The sequence below is a fragment of the Thamnophis sirtalis genome, unplaced genomic scaffold (assembly GCF_051295495.1).
Source record: "Thamnophis sirtalis isolate CommonGarterSnake01/CBP01778 unplaced genomic scaffold, rThaSir2_p1.2 scaffold_13, whole genome shotgun sequence".
NCBI classification, from domain to species: Eukaryota; Metazoa; Chordata; class Lepidosauria; order Squamata; family Natricidae; genus Thamnophis; species Thamnophis sirtalis.
Window position 1 is genome coordinate 10,466,899 of NW_028261393.1, and position 6,023 is coordinate 10,472,921.

The following is a 6,023-nucleotide window of genomic DNA, read 5'->3' on the forward strand; positions in this document are numbered from 1 at the left end:
GCGCCCTGCCCTCCCCTGCCCCTCCGGCGAGCAGGCTGCGGGCTTCTCTCCTCCGCTCGCCGAAGAGAGAGGGAGGGAGGGAGAGGAGGGAAAGAGGAGGAGGGAGGGAGAGAGAGAGAAGGAGGGAGAGGAGGAAGAGAGGGAGAGAGAGAGAGAGGAGGGGGGGAGAGAGAGAGAGAAGGAGGGAGGCAGGAGAGGAAGGCAGGAAGAGAGAGGAGGAGGGAGGGAGCGAGGGGGAGGCAGGGAGAGAGAGAAGGAGGGAGGAGAGGGAGACAGGGAGAGAGAGAGAAGGAGAGGGGGAGAGAGAGAGGAGGAGGAAGAGGAGGGAGGGAGAGGAGGAAGGGGAGAGAGAAGGAGGGAGGGAGAGGGAGAAGGAAGGAGGGAAAGAGAGGAGGGAGCGAGAGAGAGAAAGAGGGGGGAGAGAGAGAGATGTGCGCGGGTGCGTTGGCAGGCGGGGGCGCGCCTTGAGTTATCCCCCCCCCCCCGAGCGCTTCCACCAGTCTAAAAAAAACCCCACCGATCTCGAATCGATCGGCTTCTTCGCCGGCTAAACTAAAATAAAACCCATCGATCAAGGAGCTAAGTGAAAATAGAGGATCCCGCCGAGCCTCGGGCTAAATCTAGCGCTTCTGATCCAGCCCTCTCCTTCTCGCCTCGGCTCCGACGCATCCCTGCCGCGTATACACGTGCACCGAGACACGCAACCACGGGGGTGGATAGATGGGGGGGGGGAACCGTCAGCTGCCGTCAGCCAATAGGAAATGCGGGTTTTCTGAGTGGCAGGGCCACCCCGCGACCCTGGAGACGCGGGGTGAAAGCCGGGGCGGCGCAGGGAGTGAATCAATTGGGCAGGTCAAATCTCCCCAGGCTCCGGGTTGACTCAGCCTTCCGTCCTTCCGAAGTGGGTAAAATGGGGACTCAGATGATTGGAGGGCAATAGGCTGACTCTGTAAACCACTGAGAGAGGGCTGTAAAGCTCTATGAAGCGGAATATAAGTGCTATTGATATCGGGAGGATTGTTATCCTGCAGCAGAGAAGTGAGCGTCCAAGGAAAGCTAATTCACACGTTTGCAGGCTCCCACCGTAAAAGAGCAGGGGGAGAGAGATCGCGTGTACTAGCATCTTTCCAGCTGCACTTTGTGGAGAAGACCCGGCTTTTTAAATTTTCTGTCCCCAAATATTAGGGGGTGTCCTCCATCTTGTCTGTTTTGACCACGCTAAAAATACAGGCATCTCCCACCACTGGTTGCGAATCCCGTGATGTTCTTGATGCATGCGCCTGTCTTCGTTTCCTAGTACGATTTATGTTGATTGCTTATTTAGTATCCTATGACTATCACTGAGTGTTGTATCTCATGATCATGATGAATGTATTTTTATGGTGACTATGATCATGATTTATCACGTACAGCTTTTTATGTACAATGTGATCTTGTGCCCTGAAGACAAATCCCTTGTGTGTCCAATCCCACTTGGCCAATAAAGAATTCTATTCTATTCTATTCTATTCTATTCTATTCTATTCTATTCTATTCTATTCCATTGTTCTTGATGAATGTATTTTATTCTCCTTATGTACACTGAGAGCATAAGCACCAGAGACAAATTCCTTGTGTGTCCAATCCCACTTGGCCAATAAAGAATTCTATTCTATTCTATTCCATTCTATTCTATTCTATTCTATTCTATTCTATTGTTCTTGATGAATGTATTTTATTCTCCTTATGTCCACTGAGAGCATAAGCACCAGAGACAAATTCCTTGTGTCTCCAATCACACTTGGCCAATAAGGAATTCTATTCTATTCTATTCTATTCTATTCTATTCTATTCGCACTCTACTCCTATTCTACTTCTACTTCTACTTCTAGTTCTAATTCTTTTATCATTCAATATGGTCTGCCTTTGAAGAATTCATCCATTGCGGGAATCCGACCTTACCCCGTCTGAAATGACAACCCACAAAGAGGAAGAAGATTCCCGTGGGAATTAATTCCATTTAATGTACATCCATACCAGCCTGTGAGCATCACGAGGGGTTTGGTAGTCACAGTGAGGGATCTGCATCCCTGTCAAAAATGGAAACCTCTGTGCCAGAACGTCAGCGTGCAAACGATGGAATGGAATGGAATTTTATTATTTATATGCCGCCCTTCTCCGGGAGGACTCAGGATGGCGAACAATTCAAAAGGGGAAAAAGGGGAACATAAAAAACGAAATACAAATAATAAAAATAAGCAACAGCCGCACAACCATACATGTCAAGAGGGGAGGGAACTCATCACCCCCCAGGCCTGCCGGCAAAGCCAGGTTTTGACGGCTTTTTGGAAGGCCTGGAGAGAGGCGAGGGTCCGAATCCCTGCGGGGAGTTCATTCCAGAGGGCCGGAGCTGCCACAGAGAAGGCCCTCCCCGGGTAATAGCCAGATGGCATTGGCTGGTAGATGGAACCCGGAGGAGGCCGACCCTGTGAGCTGTAGTTAAGCTGTACATTAAGTACAGCTGAATGTTTATTTCTTTTTTATGGGGGAGTACATAACTTGCATGCAACATTAGAATGAGGTTTTCCTTGCCGCTTTTGACATCCGTGTCCTTGGGTGCCTGGGGGGGAGGGGAAACAAGAGAAGTGACATTGTGTCATTATGTCATTATGCAAATGAAATCACTGTGACTTCTGAGGGATGCCTCTTAATGGCCCTGGGCTTTTTCTTTTTCAAGGATTGTCTCCTAGAATAATACATTGCATTATTATAAATGAATTATTAAATAAGTCACAAAGGACTAACATGGATGCGACAGACTAAGCCTCAAATCAAGCATATAAACCGGTGCCAGGCAACAGACCCGCGTTACAAGGAAGCTACATTTTGTGACATCAAATTATTTTGGACTCCTAGTGCCCATATAGAGATAGATCATGCTCTATTTTAGTTTTGCTTAATGCAGGTAACTCCTTGACATACGCGCCATTCATTTCGTGGCTATTCAAACTTACAAAGTTATAAGCTGCGGTGGCGCAGTGGTTAGAGTGCGGTACTGCAGGCTACTTCTGCTGACTGCCGGCTGCCTGCAATTTGGCAGTTCAAATCTCACCAGGCTCAAGGTGGACTCAGCCTTCCATCTGTCCGAGGTGGGTAAAACAAGGACCAGATTGTTGGGGGCAAGAGGCTGACTCTGTAAAAAACACTTAGAGAGGGCTGTAAAAGCACTGTAAAGCAGCATATAAGTCTAAGTGCTATTGCTACGATGGCACTGAGAAAGTTACTTATGGCAGTTTTCACATATACAGCAGTTGTAGCAACTCCCCATGGTCATGTGATCAAAATTGGGGCACTTTATTGTAACGCGCTCTACATGGGGCTACCCTTGAAAAGCGTTCGGAGACTGCAGTTAGTTCAGAATGCGGCCGCGCGGGCGATATTGGGTGTGCCGAGGTACACCCACGTTACACCTGTCCTCCGTGAGCTGCACTGGCTACCAATTGGTCTCCGGACTCAATTCAAGGTGTTGGTTATTATCTTTAAAGCCCTACATGGCTTAGGGCCAGGATACCTGCGAGACCGCCTCCTGCCACATACCTCCCAGCGGCCAATAAGATCCCACGGATTGGGCCTCCTTCAGATGCTGTCAGCCAAACAGTGTCAGCTGGCGGGTCCTCGGAGGAGAGCCTTCTCTGTGGCTGCTCCGACTCTCTGGAACCAGCTCCCCCCAGAAATCCGGACCATACCCACTCTCATGCCTTCAGGAAAGCTGTAAAAACCTGGCTGTTCCGGCAGGCCTGGGGCTGTTGACCTCACTGTTGAGGTCCAGCCCCGACCAGAATGAATGTATGAGGTGTTTGTTGTTTTTAAATGTTTTCTTTTATCGTTATGTGTTTTTTCTTATATTTTTTGTAAGCCGCCTGGAGTCCTTCGGGATTGGGCGGCATATAAATATATTTAATAAATAAATAAATACTTGGCAATTAGCCTGTATTTATGATGGTTGCATTGCCAGTATTTGAGAGGGTGACACCAAGAGGAGAGGGTCAACTTATTTTCAAGGCACCAGAAGGCAGGACAAGAAACAATGGATGGAAACCAATCAAGGAGAGAAGCAATCTGGGAATTAAGGAGAAAGTCACTGTGACTTTATTAAATTGTAACAGCTAAGGCAAAGCGCCCATTGACCTGAGTAATGTTGAGTTGGCCACGCCCACACCGTCACATGACCACTAAGCCCTGCCTACCCACCAGGTCATTAGGTCAGAGAACTGGTTGGTAAATTATTTGAATCCCACCACTGGTTGGAGCATTGCTCAACCCTCAAGTAGTTGCTCATCGTAGTTTATTATGATGCTGCTCTTGGTAAACCCGGCTCATCATAGTTTGCTTAGTTCACCCCGGTTAAGTGAAGCCCGGTTTAGCTCTCTGCATCAGATCCAGGCGCTGAGTAGCTGAAGTTCATAAAAACTCTCCTCCTAAAAGCTGCACCATCTGCTCTTTAGCGCTGGCATTTTAGACTGGGCCAAGATTTTGTACTTGCCTTCTCTGAACGTACCGAGTGGGGAACCTGGCAGCTCTCGCAAGATTGATGCCATCTCTCCATCTCCAGGGAGTTGCCAACAACACTAATAGTTTCCACTCCCCCAAACACCCCTCTCGTCCACCCCTCTCGTCCCGGCTCAAATGCCAAGCTGGAAAGCCGAGTGTGGGGCAAGGAGCTGGCCCCACCACTACAAAGAGTCCAGCTGTTTGGCTAAACGCCCTAGAAGCTAAGATTCCCGCCCAGGGCTCGGCATTTCTCTACACACAGCACAGCTTTGTTCTGCAAGTGCCTTTGGAGGGGTGGGGGAGAGAGAGCGGACTTGAACTTAAAAACTAGCTGTTGAAAGTAAGAGCAGCTTGTGGCAAAAGCAGATAAGGGCACTATACCTTGACAAGGCAGTGGCTCTTCTGTGCTCTGAGGATGAGGAGAGCTATGCTGGAGGTTCAACCATAGCAATAGCAGTTAGCAATAGCAGTTAGACTTATATACCACTTCATAGGGCTTTCAGCCCTCTCTAAGCGGTTTACAGAGCCAGCATATCGCCCCCACAGTCTGAGTCCTCATTTCACCCACCTCGGAAGGATGGAAGGCTGAGTCAACCTTGAGCCGGTGAGATTAGAACAGCTGAACTGCAGATAACAGTCAGCTGAAGTGGCCTGCAGTACTGCACCCTAACCACTGCGCCACCTCAGCTCATACTGGACAGGTCACAACCAGAGGAGACAGATAAAGGGTGTCTCCCCCGCAAGCAACATGGTGAGAGCTATCATGTTTCCCAAAAATAAGACAGGGTCTTATTTTCTTTTGACCCCCGAAATAAGCACTGGGCTTTATTTTCAGGAAGGTCTTATTATTTTTGAGGTGCAGGAGGCACCGAGTGTGGTCACCTCACGGCTGCTGCTGTGCTATAATATTTCCGGGGAGGGCTTATTTTAGTGCATGCGCTCAAAAGCCCGATTGGGCTTATTATCCAGGGAGGTCTTATTTTGGGGAAAGCAGGGTACTTTACAGATACCTGCGCTGGATCGGTTGCCACCTGGGTCAGCATGGACCACGTTAGGTGCTGGAGTTCCTGGACATCTGATGACAAATGGGCTGTGGAACTGAGGACAGTTGGTGCTGTCAGGGTTCTGACAGAGGCCCTAATTAATTCATGAGCCTTGAGCCAGTTGTGAGTTGACAGAACGAGCAACCAGGACTACTGGGAGAAAAGTTGTTTACCCATAGCGTATGTTGTATGCAAAGATTGAGAAGAAAGAAATAATAATGACAGAGGAGGAGGAGGAGAAAAGGAGAGGAGGAAGAGGAGGAGAGGAGAGAAGGAAGAGTAGTAGTAGTAGTAGTAGTAGTAGTAGTAGTAGTAGTAGTAGTAGTGAGGCATGGTGGTGCAGTTGTTAGAGTGCAGTACTGCAAGCTACTTCTGCTGACTGCCCGCTGACTGCAATTCGGCAGTTCGAATCTCACCAGGCTCAAGGTTGACTCAGCCTTCCATCCTTTC